Source organism: Danio rerio, chromosome 19, assembly GCF_052040795.2.
Source record: "Danio rerio strain M-AB ecotype USA chromosome 19, GRCz13ab, whole genome shotgun sequence".
Lineage (NCBI taxonomy): Eukaryota > Metazoa > Chordata > Actinopteri > Cypriniformes > Danionidae > Danio > Danio rerio.
The window spans coordinates 13,782,386-13,800,961 of NC_141039.2; the positions used below are offsets into that span (position 1 = coordinate 13,782,386).

Below are 18,576 nucleotides of genomic sequence, written 5' to 3' on the forward strand. Positions count from 1 at the left end.
GTTGTTTGCCTGTGCTGTGTCTTTACTGTTGAAGCGTACACTGTGTCTATATATTTCAAATATGGAATAATACAATAAATCTGGCCATTGTGTATTAAAAAAATTAAATCGCAAAGAGCTAGTTAATGGTAATAAATAAATTATAATTCTCTTAAATATTTACCAAGTTTTTTTAACAGAGAGAAGAATTTTCTTAACACATATTAACTATTTCAGCCAGTTGCTAGACTTTGGCAGCATTTTTTTGCGACCCACAGAAATGTTCTGCTAGGAATTTGAGCATATTATATATCAAAACAAAGAACCAGCTATTTTATTCAATCTTTATGGATTCATGTTTTAATAATAATGATAATTCTTGTTGGGCAGGTTTGGTCAGGATACTCGAGTTAAACCCCTACTCTTTTTGAAGGACATCCTGGGATTATTTAACGGCCACAGAGTCAAGACCTCGGATTTAACTTCTAGGGCTGCTCGATTATGGGAAAAATCATAATCACGATTATTTTGGTCATGATTGTAATCACGATCATTCAAAACGATTATCGGTGTAAGTCAAAATTATTCGCCCTTCTGTGAATTTATTTTTATATATAAATATTTCCCAAATGAAGTTTAACAGAGGATTTTTTTACAGTATTTCCTGTAATATTTTTTTCTTCTGGAGAAAGGCTTATTTGTTTTATTTCAGCAATAATAAAAGCAGGTTTAAATATTTTGAAATCTATTTTAATAGCTCGATATTATTAGCAACCTCAAGCAATATATATTTTTGAATGTCTGCAGAAAAAACTATTATACAATCAACTGCCTATTTACCCTAATAAAGCCTTTAAATGTCACTTTAAGCTGAATACTAGTATCTTGAAAAATATCTAGTAAAATATGTGCTATCGTCATAGCAAAGATAAAATAAATCAGTTATTAGAAATGAGTTATTAAATCTGTTATGTTTAAACTGTGCTTTAAGCATCTTCACTGTATTTTTAATTTTATTATTGATTAATAATAAAAAATAGTCAGCAGCAGCAGGTATATCGCACGCTGTCAATTTAAGAATAGAGCGGCTCTGGTATGGTTTCTCTTTCACGTGTCTTTTGATTCTCAACTTGTTTGTTTATTACAAAAATGAGGGTTTATATGAATAATCGCTTAACACCGTGCTTTGACACAAATACAAACTTCCATTTAATACAATTTTTTTTATACAGGAATAACTCACTTTATGTAACACATGTTACAGTCTTATTCTAAAATGGATTAAATAATCGTATTTCCTTAAAATTCTACATACAATTAACCCATAATGACAATTTGAACGTTTTTTTTTAAATAAAAAACGCACCCCCCCCCACCCCACCCCAAAAAAAAAGATTCACATGCACAGAAAGATTCATAAGTAGAGCCCTGAAGCTCTTAATTGAGCTCAGTTACGTTCTGTTTTCACTGATCATTCTTTAGTTGTTTCAGCAGATTAATTGGAGGTCACCTGTGTTAAATTCAGTTGATTGGACATGATTTGAAAAGGCATACACCTGTCTTTAAAAGGTCCCAGGGTTGACAGTGCAAGTCAAAGCACAAACCAAGCATGGAGACAGAGGAATTGTCTGTAGACTTTCGAGACCGGATTGTCTCGAGGCACAAGGCTGTGGAAGGTTATTCTTCTGGAAAATGCTCTGGAAGTTCCATTGAGCACAGTGGCCTCCATCATCCGTAAGTGGAAGATGTTTGGAACCATAAGGGGCCTCATGTACGAAGACTTGCGTGGAAATCATACTAAAACATTGCATACGCACAAAGCTGTAAATGTGCGTACGCAGAAAAAAATTCAGATGTATGAATCCCACGCATATTATTTGTACATCCGAATGAACGTGAAACGGAGCGTATGAATATGCTAATAAATCTACTTTGGCAAAACCAAACGAAAAAGTAATGTCAAAGGCATGCAAGCAGAGAAGAGAAACTTTGAACAGAATGTGAATCGTAGGTGCTCCTTTCGGAGGTAGACCGGAAAAAAACGGTGTTATTTGCAAGTTAGCCTCCGGAATTATTAACAAAAGAAAAAAAATAGAGTGGGAGAGTTTAGCTGATGCGGTTAACACAGTTGGGTCTGAACATCGCACCGAATGGATTAAAAAAGAAATAGTGAGATATATAGGTGTAAACTGTTATAGTGTCATTAGCATTAAGTGGTACAGCTCGTAAAACGCATGGTAACATGTTTTGACATGTTTGAGCATGAACTCAAATCCAGTGTCTGATGAACTCCTTCTTTTTTCCCCCCGCTACATATCAGATTTTGCCAAATATTAATCACGAGCAAGACAAGTAGGAATCATAATAAGTCTTTGCATCATATTTTATTTGCACATTTATTGAATGGAAATGTTTCTGATTCACGTACGCAAATTCATCTTCAGATGGTGCCTTTATAGCAATGTGCGTGCAGTAGATTGCTCCGATTACATTGGGAAAACAGGCGACCGCTGCAAATTGCGCTTTAATGTTTGGCTGGTCAACTGCACGGTATGGAAACCTTATAAACCTGCTAGACATGCAGATGAACCCGTCTCATACAGCTGCCATTGCACCACAGCTCAAAGACACTTTGTAGAGTGCAATTTAACACAACTGCCTCTAGGAGTCGCCAATGGAAATAAAACAGACACGCACAAAAAATGTGCGTACGCCAGCCATGAAGTTGGCGTGGAGCTGTGCACATTCCTACGTTCATTTCCTCGTTAGTAAATCCAAACGTGAGCGATTCTGAGCGTGAAACCTGGGGTCCGTTCTTCGTACGTGGATTACTCTGTTAGCTGGATTTGGATATTGACGATTTGACACGATCCAGGATTGTTTCGTTCTTCAAAGCTGTGTAACATGAAATTAGCTCATTTTATGAATATTAATAATCAACAATAATGGTTTATTCTTAATTATTAATATTCCGGCTTACGCTTCAGTCAGTTTGGTCAAACAAACATAATTGTAAATGATCATGCTCGCGCGACCGAGCGGATCCCCAGATTATGAATATTAATTATCAACAATAACGAATTATTATTAATCATTAATATTCCGGATCAATTTATTGTTAATTTGATCAAACAAACACAAACAGAGCCGCCGCTCTTCCGAGCGGACACGGTAATCTATTCATTTAGAAAAAGGGAATTTAATTGCTACTTCTTGTGAAGTAGATTAATCATTCAAAAGTTTTAAACAACTTATAATAGCTAGGCAGGGAAATCTGTATTTCAGTGACATTTTCTCGTGAGGCAATCAATACAATTCATTTGATTATAATGGAATTTATTGACTAGTCAGACGTAACGAACAAACAAACGCACAAACATACATTAAACACAGAACAAAAGGTAAACCACGTGGAGATATCGGGTCTATAGAACGTGTAACAGCAAAGAGACATAGTAAAGCTAGGAAATATAGATTTCAGGTAAAAGAGTAACAAAACTTTCAGTTCCACACGCACCATTAAGGACCACCGAGATTATAAAACACACCTTTTTGCTAAAGGGGCACAGCTTAATCGCATAACTAAAGGTACCTGGACTTAATGCCTGGGATCTCTCTCTTTATGCGGGTCTTTTCCTGATGAAACTCCTTTTGATGTCCTTCTGGGTGCGTGGAGTTTGTAATGCAGTTCGGACGAACACGATCGCAAACTTTAAACTGAGTTTTCTTTTGTCGGAAAATAAAGAAACGTGGCGGGAAAGTCCATGCGGCGTAGGAAAGCCGCGTGGCCCGAAGGCCACCGACAATGATGTTCTTCTTAGGACGTTCTCTTTCTGCCCAGATGTTTGGGGGGAAGTGTGCTTATACCTGCGGGTCACGTGACAACCCGTACAGCATTCTGACCAATGATTTCAGGGGAAAGTTTGCGCGCGAACCCTTTCTTTGTCTCGCGGCTCCTCGTATGCAAATTTGAGTGTCCGCCCAAAGCATGCGGACAAGCATTTAATACAGGGGATTAAAGAATAAAGCAATGCTAGTTAAGATCTTGTTATATGCATCATGTGCTGTAAAATGTCAGCAGAAACCCATCGGTACCAAACATGGGGGGGTTGAAAGTACATCAACATAATTTTTCATATCCTTACAATATTTATGCTTTACAAAGGCCTAAATGGAACATGCATACAGGTTATAAGAGAGGTTACACAGGTAAGAAAAGTCAGAAATGAGATACAAAGTTTACAAAACATAACACATTGGTTTTGTGCTGGTTCAGGATTTGATGAGTCCATTTTCTTTCTGTCGGAACAGCCTCGTGGGGGTGTGTGTGTGTGTGTGTGTGAGCGTATTTGGGCTGGAATGTCTTTGAAGCTTTCCTGCCTATCTCTCCAGTTCCCCTGAACAACTTAAGCTGTCACGAAAATCCAGACTTCTTGGAGCCAGGGGTCGTAAAACCTTCTGACCAAAGCCAGACCGTGATAAAATCAATAAGAAATTTTATCTGTAGACTGTACGCTACAGCTGATCCGAGAGTTGTTGTCATAGCAACAGTTCTGCTAGGTCAAACCTGATCGGGTGCAGGTTTAATTCATATAAACAGGATTATATCGGCTCAGTTCAAGCAAAGATAATAAAGTATTTTCCGAATTCTGTTATTTTCTTACAGTAGTAGTTATACACTTGGGAAAATGGTAAATATTTTTAAACTATATATATAAAGTTATAGTTACTGATAAAATAACTAAAGTTATACATATTAATAAAACTTATGCAATCTGCACCCTCGAAATGAAAGTTCAAAGACTGCCACCTGGTGGTGCAAAGAGAAAACTTATTGATCTGAACTTTTTAGATGGCTTTAGTACAATGGAGTTTTTTTTTTTTTTTTTTTAAGCAATAATACATTTATGCAATCATAAACATGCTTTGACAGTTAATATCCCAGTGATTTGATGCTTCACAAAAGTTGCAGACGCCTTTACCAATATCAAAATGCTTTTGTAAACATCCAGTTATTATTTACACCGATTAAAAAAACGGCTACTATAATAAAGAAAATCTTTTCTAAATGTAGAACTAAATACATTGATTTGCATTGAAATACATGATGAATACTCTTGACACATGAAAGTGGAAAGCCTGCAGCTCACAACAAATGTGGAAGGTTATAGCGTGTCATATTTAACAAACCGTTTACTGCTAATTTGATGTAATTTTGCTCACATGGATAATTGAAAATTAATCAGATGATGTCATTACGCTGCTGTGCCGTCAGCCAATTGTTGCATTGCCGATCATGATTTCGAGGATCGATAGATCTGTCCTTCACAACACACGCAGCGATCTCAGATCAGTTTATCCAGACATTCTAATCTGATTTGCGAACTTGTTTGAAGAACCAAATTAGCGTGAGATCAGTAATCGAGATGAAAAGATCCAGGATCTTCCAAATCATCTTAGATCAATTAAGCGAGTTACGAAGAATGGACCCCTGGCGTACGCAAAGTTTTTGTGCGTACGCAGCGTTGATACATGAGGCCCCTGGATGGACTCTTCCTGGAATTGGTCGGCCATCAAAGCTGAGAAGAGAAGAGTGAGAACCTTACAGAAGAACAACCAACCAGCAATCCACCAATCAGGCCTGTATGGTAGAGTGGCCAGACGGAAGCCACTCCCTGCTTGGAATTTGCCAAGAGCCACCTGAAGGACTCTCAGATCATAAGAAACAAAATTCTCTGGTCTGATGAGACTAAAATTGAGCTCTTTAGAGTGAACGCCAGGCGTTACGTGTGGAGAAAACCAGACACCGCTCCTAACCAGGCTAATACCATCTCCACAGTGAAGCAAGTCAGCATCATGCTGTGGGGATGTTTTTCAGCAGGATAGAGGGAAAGATGAATGCAGAAATGCACAGATCCTGAATGAAAACCTGCTTCAGAGTGCTCTTGACCTCAGACTGGGGCGACGGTTCATTTTCCAGCAGGAGAATGACACAATGCACACCACCAAAATATCAGTGGAGTGGCTTCACAACAACTCAGCGAATGTCCTTGAGTGGCCCAGCCAGAGCCGAGACCTTAATCCTATTGAACATCTCTGGAGAGATCTGAAAATGGCTGTACACCGTTGCATCCAACATAGAGCTTGAGAGGTACTGCAAAGAGGTATGGGCAAAAATTCCCTAAGACAGGTGTGCCAAGCTTGTGGCATCATATTCAAAATGATTTGAGGCTGCAATTGCTGCCAAAGGTGCATCAGCAAAGTATTGAGCAAAGGCTGTGAATACTTCTGTACATGTGCTTTTTCAGGTTTCTTATTTTGAATAAATTTGCATCAATTTTTTTTTTGCTTCCTGGTGAAAAAGTCATTTCATCTAGGTTGTCTGGAATAACGACCATTTTACGTTATTATTAATTATATATTAGCCCCCCTCTAGTATTAATAAAATAATAAATATTACTTGCATAAACTAACTTGCCTGTTCAACCCAATTAATGTAGTTAAGCCTTTAAATTGCACATTAAGCTCAATACTAGTACAGTATCTTGCAAAATAATGGTAACGCTTTATAATTACACGCTATGAATCTTTTGTTAAGCATTCGCAAATAGTGAATTCATTATTTGTTAAGCATTAACTCAGCATTAATAGACGTCAGTAAGCAGTTTATAATGGCAGATAAAAATGCTCTATTCTTGACTCATGAGCACATTTAAACTGTGCTTAATTGTACTTTCATACTTTATTATTTTTATTACTAAATTAAGTGTTTAAGAGTAGTTGTTTTTTTAAGATTATTCAGATTGAGTTAGTGAATGATTAATAAACTATTCAAATCAACATTTATATAAATAATTAAATTACCATATCGTATTATTAAGGCATTACTAATAGTTAATTTGTATTTTAGGCGCTTTATTAAGTCAACTTCATCCAGTTTTGTGACCTAATCTAAAGTGAGAAGCATTTATGCTCCATAAATTCCTAATAAATGACAATTAAAGGCTCAGTATCAAATAAACAATATATCTTTGCAATCTTATCTAAAAAGTAAAATCACTGTAAAGTTTAAACAAGAGCGTCAAAATATAACATAAAACTCAGAATCAAATTTATTATCCAATTTAGAGAAACTTGCAGCAAGGTGCCATAAAACAGGTGAAGTACCATGTACACATTACCAGAATATTACCACAAAACATACAATATTGGATGTAAAAATACAAACTAAATAAAAAATACAACAATATACTAATTTACACTATTCATCATGATACAACAATTTGATGTGATTTAGCGATTGCACAATCATTTTGTTTTAGTTTAGATTGCGAAGATTTATTTTTAATTTGATTCAGTTTCATTTGTGTTTCTTTAAATTAATAGAAATTAACAGTCATTTATTTTCTCCTTTTTCCTGTTTAGAATATAACTGAGCCTTTCATTGTCATCTATTAGGGATGTATAAGATGTATAATTGTTAATTTGAATGTTTTATTAAACATTTACTTGCGCATTCTGAATAATCTTTAAAAACCAGCAGCTTCTCTCAAATAACTGGTTTGTAAATGATGCAATAATTAATTTAGTTATGAAAAAAATTAAGTAAAAATGAAAATAAAAAAGTACTATTATTAAGCACTTTTAAATGCTTGTGAGTCAAGAATAGATCATTTTACATTTACATTTAGCCGACGCTTTTATCCAAAGCGACTTACAAATGAGGACAAGGAAGCAATTTACACAACTATAAGAGGAGCAATGAATAAGTGCTATAGGCAAGTTTCAGGTCTGTACAGTCTAAGACGGAAAGTATTAGTAATATTTTAGTAATTTAGTCTTTTTTTTTTTTTTTTTGTAAATTTTTATTTATTTATTTTTTTAAGTACAGTTAGTGGTATATCCAGAGAGGCAATTGCAGATTAGGAAGTGAAGTGGAGACTAAATAGTTGAGTTTTTAGTCGTTTCTTGAAAACAGCGAGTGACTCTGCCGTTCTGATGCAGTTAGGGAGTTCATTCCACCAACTGGGCAGATTGAACGTGAGTGTTCGCGAAAGTGATTTCTTCCCTCTTTGGGATGGAACCACGAGGCGACGTTCATTCACAGAACGCAAGTTTCTGGAGGGCACATAGATCTGCAGAAGTGAGAGCAGATAAGGAGCAAAGCCATAAGTCGCTTTGTAGGCAAACATCAGAGCTTTGAATTTGATGCGAGCAGCAACTGGCAGCCAGTGCAAACGGATGAGCAGCGGAGTGACATGTGCTCTTTAAGGTTCATTGAAGACCACTCGTGCTGCTGCGTTCTGGAGAAGCTGAAGAGGCTTGATAGAGTTAGCTGGAAGCCCGGCTAGTAGAGAGTTGCAGTAATCCAGTTTGGAGAGAACAAGAGCTTGAACAAGGAGTTAAGCTGCATGTTCAGATAAGAAGGGTCGGATCTTTCTGATGTTATAGAGTGCGAATCTGCACGATCGAGCAATTCTAGAAATGTGGTCAGAGAAGTTCAGTTGGTCATCAATCGTTACTCCAAGGCTTTTCACCATTTTGGATGCAGTAATGTTTGCCCCATCCATCTGGATTGAAAAGTTATGGTGTAGAGTCGGGTTGACAGAAACTACAAGCATTTCCGTTTTTGCGAGGTTAAGCTGAAGCTTGTAACTAACACAGAGGTAATGCTTAACAAATAACAAAATAACTATTTGCTAATGCTTAATAAATGATTCATAGTGTGTAGTTATTATAAAGTATTACCAATAAAATATAATGCATGCACTGTTACCAGTTTTTATAGTACATGGTATTTATCTAACATGAACACAGTTATGCATGATGTTACTGAATTTTAAAGTCGCCTTGTGAAATTTACAGCATATTTTACAGTAAAGATATGCATACAAAATGCATATACAGCAAGATAAATGATGCTGTAAATTTAAATACAGTATTTATGATGTAAAGAATTCAGTGACTTGTGAATAAATATCATGAAACCATGTTAGGTTTGCAGAAAATGTGTGAAAGTCATCTAATTGGGTGGCAGTTCTTTGGACTAAATTGCTTTTTAATGAGAAGTTAGAATGGCTCAAGCTGACAGGAAAACAATGGCTAAAATAATAATGCATTGCAATGACTGTCAGAACACAGCGGGATCAGCTCCTGTCAGGCTACAATAGGAAACTGAGGCCAAACTGCACAAGCTCAGTAAAAGCGGATGGCAGAAAAGCGCTTCCTATGGTCTTCCTAGGCTCATTCTGTGATGACATGCAGATGGCAGGGTCAGAATGTGCTGTAAACAACATCACTGGATCCATCCTTTCTGTGTCAACAGTTCTGACTGGGTGGTGGTGCAATGGAGTGAGCAATATTTGATCTGGCTCACAGTAAGGCCCTTAATGGTGGGCAGGAATGTTTAAAGAGAATTTTAGAGGTAAATTCAAATCGGGACGTACAGATGCTGACACAAATGTTCACAATAGGTATTTACAAACATGAATGTGTGGGTTAAACATCTACTAAAGCACTTGTATGTTAGTTTTTTTTAAGTTTAGTTTTTTTGTAAAGTTCCTGTCAAAATTTGATATTCATTCATTCATTTTCTTTTCGGCTTAGTCCCATTATTAATCAGGGGTTGCCACAGCAGAATGAACCCCCAATTTACCTAGCATGTGTTATTACGCAGCAGATGCCCTTCCAGCTGCAACACAACACTGGGAAACACCCAAACCCTTGGGGAAACCGCAGCACCTGGAGGAAACACGAACACAGAGAAAACATGCAAAATGAACACAGAAATGCCAAACTGACTTACACCGCAGAATTATACATATATATATATATATATATATACACACACACACACACACACACACACACACACACATACAGTTGAATTATCAGCCCCCTTCAATTTTTTTCTTCTTTTTTAAATATTTCCCAAATGATGTTTAACAGAGCAAGGAAATTTTCACAGTATGTCTGATAATATATATTTTTTTTTCTGGAGAAAGTCTTATTTGTTTTATTTCGCCTAGAATAAAAGCAGTTATTAATTTTTTAAACACGTACCATTTTAGGGACAAAATTATTAGCCCCTTTAAGCTATATATTTTTTCTCGATAATCTACAAAACAAACCACTGTTATTCAATAACTTGTCTAATTTACCTAACCTGCCTAGTTAACATAATTAACCTAGTTAAGCCTTTAAATGTCACTTTAAGCTGTATAGAAGTGTCTTGAAAAATATCTAGTGAAATATTATTTACTGTCATCATAGCAAAGATAAAATAAATCAGTTATTAGAAATGAGTTATTAAAACTATTATGTTAAGAAATGTGTTGAATTTTTTTCTCTCCGATAAACAGAAATTGGGGAAAAAATAAACAAGCATATATATATACACACACACACACACCCACAAATACAATTAGCATGAGAGTGATACAGTAGGACAGTAAGGTCTGACTTTCTTAGACAAAAGTCTTGTCACAGAAATAATGTACAGTATAGAATATAAAGTCATGGTGCAGTGGAAAAAGAATATCTCTGCAATAACTCAAATAACTTATTAGTAAAGTCATCTGAAATGGCACAGAAAGCGTTCTTGAAGGACTTCCAGAAACATCAAGATTCTTTGGATTTATCTAAAATGACTGCTCCGTCGTCTTACCCCAGACAAGTTCAATAATGATCATGTCTGGTGACTGGGCTGACCAATCCTGGATCACCTTGACCTTCTTTGCTTTCGCTTTGATGTGGAGGCTGAAGTATGAAAAGAAGCGCTATATTGCTGAAGAATTTGCCCTCTCCTGGTTAGGAATTTAATGGGCAGCACAAATGTCTTGATACCTCAGGCTGTTGATGTTTCTATCCACTCTGCAGATGCTTGCATACTGAATGTAGTAGACGACTTACCAATCTACGAGTTCCTGGTTGCAAAATGAGACCAGTTGCAATAGCAAACATGTCATGTTGTGCGGTAGGATGCCAAATTCCAAAAACAGAAAACATAACTTTTATCGTACACCACACTGCTTTTAATGTCAACCGCAGATGTCTTTGGCTAAAAGGAAGTTCAATGAAGTGACAACCTAATTAGAAATGCTGGACTCTGCAGTTCTCATGTTTTATCAGGTAAGTTTACGCTATGCTGAATCATACACATCACTCATTTTTGATTGCAGCAATGATTTCAGCAAAAACTGTTACATATGGTGAATTAAACTTACACTTAATGCTAAAAATTAAACGTGAAAGTGTACGTACACATACACGACCCGACAGGTTCAGTTTGCTGTCAGAATGCAGTTTTGCTTATAGATGATTAATCACCCAGGCTGTATTGTCCCGTCTTTTTCCTTGTCTTTGGTTTGGCAGAACCTCAGAATTTAGCACTACAAAGTTTTGAATCTGGTAATCATGAACATTATTTCTTGCACATGACCACACAGAACAACATTGTTGGCATCCAAAGACTTGTAGGCCTTTAACGTCTCTCTTGTAAAATCACTTTGAGTTATATTATATATTAATATATTATATTTGGGGCTGGAGGCTTGGCCATTTCATCTTATCCAATATCCATTGGGAGGGTGCTATTGCAAATGGACCTGTCAGATGAACGCAGCTCACTTTAACGTTAATTTTGCCGAATAACTGTGCTTATCACTATGGGATAAGCTGTTATAATATGCTGAAAGTATTATGTAAATGATATATATATATATATAATATGTAATCAATGTCAAACCTCGATGCACGTACATTCTGAATGTTTAAAAACATGGTTCCAGACTATGATTTTTCCTTTACCAAACTTGACTGATTTAATATTGGGGGAATCATGCAGGTTCCAATAGGTTTTCTGCAGTATTTGTGATGACTGGGATGCAGTTCAACAGATGATTCATCTGAATCTACCTTCTGCCACTTTTCCAAATAATCAACTAGAAGTCAAGTTATTAATTGTTGCTCTTACAACTGGGATCAACAACAAGACTTTTGTCCGGTAAAGTAATATACATCACTGAGGAGGATAAAAAACTAAAAAGAACCATAGCACTGTGAAAGTGTACTGAGAAAGTTAATGTATGTTTACTAGCTGATTCTGAAAAGGAAAACTTAATGTTGACCAGGTTACAGATTTTACTGTAGCATTTTAACGTTTTTTTACTGTTGAACTTTTTGAATTGTTGGACATTTTCAACAAACAGGGGTGTCACACCAAAGGACAACACAACAAATTTTATAGCAGTTCCAAAAAGGTTAAATTTGGAAAAGAAAATTGGAGACAAAATGAACAGTTGCATGTTATGAGCTTCAGTCACCTCATCTTGAATAGAGTCCTTCAACTAATTAAAGTTGTCCATGGAATTGACTATTTTAAATTAGCATATAGTGACCAAAGGATGTTTATGAGTGACAATCTAATTCCTATGTTTGTAACATAGAAACATGTGGAAGAAAAATATGATTATCATTAACAAGTAGCCAAATTATGCCAGAGATATTTATTAATGATTTTACAATTTTCTTTTTAATGTATATGAGCTAATTTAATACAATAGCACAGTTTTGAGATTTGTCTCAACAATAACAGCAGATTTTATAACAATATCCATATAAGACAAGGAAATGCTTAACCATTAACTGCATTTATTGATGACAATACTAATTATAATCATCTTTATCAAGTGTGACATTAAAATGTCATCTCATCAACAACCCATATAGACTATACTTATTTGCTATGCTATACAGAATACAGCCATATGTAGGTAAAACTAAATCAACATGTTTTTTGTATAAATAAATCTCTAAAAAGTGCTGGATTTATGTTTCACCAAAGACCACAGCTTCAGCAGTTTTTTATTGCTCTACTGAAGAACAAAAGTTGGTCACATTTTAGATAGCCTGAGAGTAAGTAAATTAAAAGCAAATGTTCAGTTCTGAGTGCACTATGCCTTTAAGCTTATGTGAATAAAATTCAATCTGTTGGTGGATCAGCAAATGTTATAAACGCACATGTCACATGGCATGTGTCTCAGTCTATTATTAATAAATGATCAATTACCAAATAACAAATACATTTAAATAGATTTTTAGTTTAATATAGAAAGGCAAATAATGCATTGCATGCTTAACACTCTTATTGGTACAGCAGAATCCTCAGTGTATAATGAACACCTAAAAGGCAGAATCAATTGAGAATGTGATACAAGACAAAGCCTTTGATGAAATTAAATGCAAATTGAATAAGTATTTTACAAAAACCATAAACATCTTCAAAAAACATCATCACAATGTTGCTTTATTTCTTTCCTTAGGTATTCAATAAAGAGGTTATAAATGACCATGCTGTATAAAATGCTGGGTTGCACACAACATGAAGGAATTAAGTTAACTTATTAAGTTTTGCAAAAAAATTTGTTGTAGAAAAAAAAAGAATTGTGTTTTTCGGCTAATTTAAAATACACTGTAAAAAAAAAAAGTTGAGTAAACTTAAAATAATTAGGCAACCTATCACACATAGCTTTTTGAGTTAACTCAACAAACAGGGTTTGAAGACCAGTGAACTCAAAATATTTTGTTGAATTCTTTAGTTCTCTGAACAAGAAGTATCATGTTCACCCAACAAGACATTTTTGTTTGCTGAACAAAAAATATCATGTTCAACCAACAGGATATTTTTGTTTGCTGAACAAAAAATGTCATGTTCACCCAACAAGATATTTTTGTTTGCTGAACAAAAAATATCATGTTCAACCAACAGGATATTTTTGTTTGCTGAACAAAAAATGTCATGTTCACCCAACAAGATATTTTTGTTTGCTGAACAAATATTATCATGTTTACTCAACAAGATCTTTTGTTTGCTGAACAAAAATTTTCACGTTTATTCAACAAGATCTTTTGTTTACTGAACAAAAATGATTGTTTACCCAACAAGATTTTTTTAGTTTACTGAACAAAATAAAACAAACTGATTCATTATGCATTTACTATTAATTTTTAGGATTCAAATTAAATACACAAGAATAGTCAATTCACTTTTTTTTTTTTTTAACTGTGTTCAAATCACAATCCAAAACATTTGCATACAAAATCAGCATTTGACATTAGCCGTGTTCAGCATTGGGCTAGTTTGTACACAACTAGTACTGAATGTTTCCAGATTTGAAAAGATTGTACACTGCCTCAACATAAAATAACTGGCAACCTTACTAAAACCAAGCTATTAGTGTGTCTAAACACTCAAACCAGGTGAATATACAATCATCTAATCAGAGTAAACCCTAAAAGCCACTCCATTCATACAGTCTTTAAAGTGTACTGCACTTTTGTCAACAAAGTACATAAAGTCCAAAAACAGACCTCAAAACATTGAAACAGTGGCACATTAGGAAGTGGTCACGGGTCAGTTGCCGTTACTGTGTGGAGTTTGAATGTTCTCCCTGCGTTTACGTGGATTTCCTTTGGGTTCTCCGGTTTCCCCCACAGTCCAAAGACGTGTGGCACAGGTGAATTGGGTAGGCTAAAATTGTCCGTAGTGTATGTGTGAATGAGTGTGTATGGATGTTTTCCAGAGATGGGTTGCAGCCGGAAAGGCATACGCTGCGTAAAACAAGTTCATTGCGCTGTGGCGACCCCAGATTAATAAAGGGACTAAGCCGAAAATGAATGAATGAATAAACTGAACTCTCGCAGATCATGTGCCACCAACCTCCATAAAACATGCTGAATCACTTAAAAAGTATATTTGAGTTCTTTTGGGTATTCCATATTCAGTCTATACAAGAGGCTGAACAAGTAAGCGAAGGCTGCAGGCAGATGTGTGATATCCTGAAGTACTATGGCCTCCTCCAAGATTTTAGCGAGGTTCATCACATATTGCAGGGATGCAGAAGTGCCATTATCATCTTCCACCACAGTGAAGATTCCAATCCTTTAATCTCTGGTGCTGTGGTCTTCAGGGTCCGTGTCCTTATAGGAGATTAAGTAATGGGAAAATTAATTGATGTGTAATATTAATTACTACTTATTAATGTTATTACTATTATGCAAAGAAAATAAAAACATGTAATACTTTCGTACATACAAACAGTAACACTTTGAATAGTCTATAATATATAATAATTGAACAATATATTGACAACTTTTTAATATTTAGCAATTTTTTAAACTTTTATTTTACATAAAATTGCAAAGATTTACTTTTATTTGATACAGTTTCAATTGTGAAAGTTGTTTATTGTCCTGTTTAGAATATAACTGAGCCTTTAATTGTCATTCATAAGGGATTTATAAAGCATAAATAGTCCTCACTTTAGATTAGGTCACAACTGGATGAAGTTAAGCTCATAAAGCATATACTAACATACAAAGTAACTATTATTACATACCTTAATATTAGGATATTTAAATGTTAATTTGAATAGTTTATTAATCGTGTACTTAAGCATTCTGAATGATCTTAAAAACACCAACTATTCTTAAATAACTGGTTTGTAAATAATGCAATACTTAAATTAGTAATACAAATGAATCATTAAAGTTAAAAACAAATACAATCATTGAGCACTTCATGTAGAGTTATGCTTAACAGAAAATAAATTAACTATTCGCTAATACTAAATAAATTATTTATAGCGTGAAGCTATTAAAAGTGTTACCAAGCAGACTAATAAATGTAGAATAGGGTATGAAAATGGGTAACTTACCAGACATATCTTGAGAAAGCAAGCAGAATTTTTACGAAGAAAAATTGGCAATCCCTCAAGAGCTGCTCTTTCTCGATCGGTGACAATATCAGTGACCTAAAGGAAAGTCATTTACAAAGGGTGTTTTACAATCTTATTGTTTTGTAAGTAAAAATGTACTTAGTACATTTAAATGAGCATAGTATTTTATTCATGCTGTTGAAAAAACACATGGCTTTATTTTTAAAAAAAGAATTTTGTGGTTTCCATACAATGGAATTTGATAATGGTTGTGTTGGCAAATTTAGAAAAATGTTTAGTTTCATGTGACAATTACTTTGAGTTAAAAACTACAGCTATTATTTTCTATTTTCCTCTTTGAATGTATTCATTTGAAAAGGTCACTCAAAACAAGTGAAACATCTGTTATTTATCTTACTTCCATCTCACAATCAAAACACAACTTGACACAATTAAAATTAATGCAAAAGGGCTGGACAATTAAATTGTTGCAATTACATTTTATTAGACTGTATTACCTGAGCATGAAATTCTTGACAGGACAAAATATGTTGCACATGTTAAAAACATCAGACGGGTGTATAAGAAAAAAAAAATCTTAATGAGTACCTGCTCATCCATCTTGTTTAAAGTTGTATCCATCTCTGGACCCATTGAATCCCTTCTTTTCTGTAGAGTTTCAGGAGAGGTGCTGTATATTTATCAAGTCACTCGATTAACTGTCTCAGGAGATCTATATTACAGATCTGAGAAAACTCTGTGCAGATCTACAATATACAAAAAAAACATACATATTAATTTTTACACATAATATATATATATATATATATATATATATATATATATATATATATATATATATATATATATATATATATAAATGTAAATATTTAAATGTTCAAATGCTGAATACAGATGTATTTTGAATTACCTATAATAATAATGTTGTTTGTTATTTTTAGCATTATCATTACTACCTTGAATGAAACCAAAGCAATTGCAATATAGTGACTTACCTCTTCCTTAAAGTCCAGGTTATCTCTCTCTAATTTCTTCCTGGCTAAATCTCAACAACTTCTTTTGGGCAAAGAGAAAAGGTTTCTTGCATCTGCTGGTGAATGACCGTCAAATTTCACTGATGATAGCAAGTCTCACCTCCTCAAGGAAATCTTGCATTGAATTATGTCATTGTCAATATTTCAGTCCTTTTGAGCAAAAAGAAAGAAAAATATATATTTAGCCCTTTATATTTTTTATGTAAATAAAAGCTAGCTGACTGTTAAAGCAAGTTGGTCTGAATTTGATAGACATTTAGTCGAGCTAACAAATCAAGCAATGAATTACATGAAAATCACACGATTTTCACACAAATTACACAGTTAAACACGTCACCGTTTGTTCCTCTGGCTCTGGTTCGAAGGGAAAAAAGGTTATGATGTGCGCAATGCTGACAGCAATCTAGATAAACAGGACATAATGTTATATTTGACTTGGATACCTGATCTGGTATGTTATATGATACTCATTGTATTAATCAAGAGTTATTAAAGCAAATGACTCGATTGAAATCGCTATTTGTTTCAAATACATTCACTCTAAACTTTTATTGATGTAAATAGCCAAAACCAAGTGCACGAAACAAGTAACTCACGGCTAAATTATAACAAATAGTTCCGTATTAGGATACACGCGCACATCAAAGCCAACATATCAAATAATATAACGTTAGATAACAACAAAAAAAGACATACATACCTATGATTTAGCAGAAACGTCGTTGGCCTGCTCTTAACTAGGGATGGCTGACGTGAAACTGATGTTTTGACACAGTGTCGAGATCCCGAAGCGCATGTGTTTCGAATCACTGCACCGAAGCATGATCCGAAGCACCCAAGTCACGTGACTAAAGTGTTTCGAAACACCTAGTCACGTGACTAAAGCGATTCAAAGCATCGATCAGCTTAGAAACGTTTCGAGACCTGGTGAATCCTAACTTGACAAGGTCTCCAAATTATCTCTGTCTCAAATGGCTTAGAGCACTGTGGGTTTGCTTATTGATTCTATGCTTAGCATGTTGTTTTGGGTTCGAATCCCGACTTCGAAATCATGGTTTTATGTATTTTAATCATGTTTCTGTTTTGTGTAGCCTAAATAGGATACAGCTACAGTTACGCCATCAATTTAGCATCATTTTTGTAACACTGTAAAACAATAATAAATATTTTTACAGTATGGTTGGGTTTAGGGTTTGGGTAGACATTAATAAAATACAATAAATGGGAAATTTAATGAATAATATAAATAATTCTTGATAACTTCAGGCCACCGTTTTTGATCTAGCAACAACCCTGTTTTAAGACAAACACAAGACATATTTATTCACAAATTGTTTATTCGGATATCAGACCAATGTTGAAACAAAACGATACAAGAGCAAAGCATTACCAACTGGTATTAAAGCATTTTAAAACAACTACTACTGACTGGCTTCGAAACCTACTACTCCTGCATGGATGTCTGACACCTTAACCACTGTACTATGTTACTTGAAGGATTCCACTTTCACAAAGTGGGGTTTAATCCCTCAATTTGTTCAAACGTTCTTTGCTGAAGCTGTTTCAGTGCAATATATATAAAAAGTGACCACTAGATGTCACTGTAGAGTGAGGTTTCGAAACGTTTCGAAGCTTCGACACATTTGCTTCGACTGTTTCAGTGTTTCACGAAGCCTCGCTTTGCCCACCACTACTCTTAACCGCTCTATCACGGTCTCTCACATCATTAATACACTGGTAAAATAGATCGGGCAGTCAGATGGGTAGCACATCGCACAAAAACATGTATACAATTATATACAATCGATTATGAAAACGATTGACAC

General features: G+C 34.9%; 1 long non-coding RNA gene across 1 annotated transcript; it reads right to left on the bottom strand.

Annotated features, from left to right (window-relative positions):
* Positions 1–12,610: 12,610 nt before the first annotated feature.
* Positions 12,611–17,544, bottom strand: LOC137488483 (uncharacterized). The gene is made up of 5 exons (XR_015516586.1): positions 17,451–17,544; positions 16,712–16,900; positions 16,305–16,462; positions 15,696–15,791; positions 12,611–14,958 (listed from the first exon to the last, which is right to left on the bottom strand). It is a non-coding gene; the product is annotated as an uncharacterized LOC137488483 (long non-coding RNA).
* Between the last annotated feature and the right edge of the window lie 1,032 nt (positions 17,545–18,576).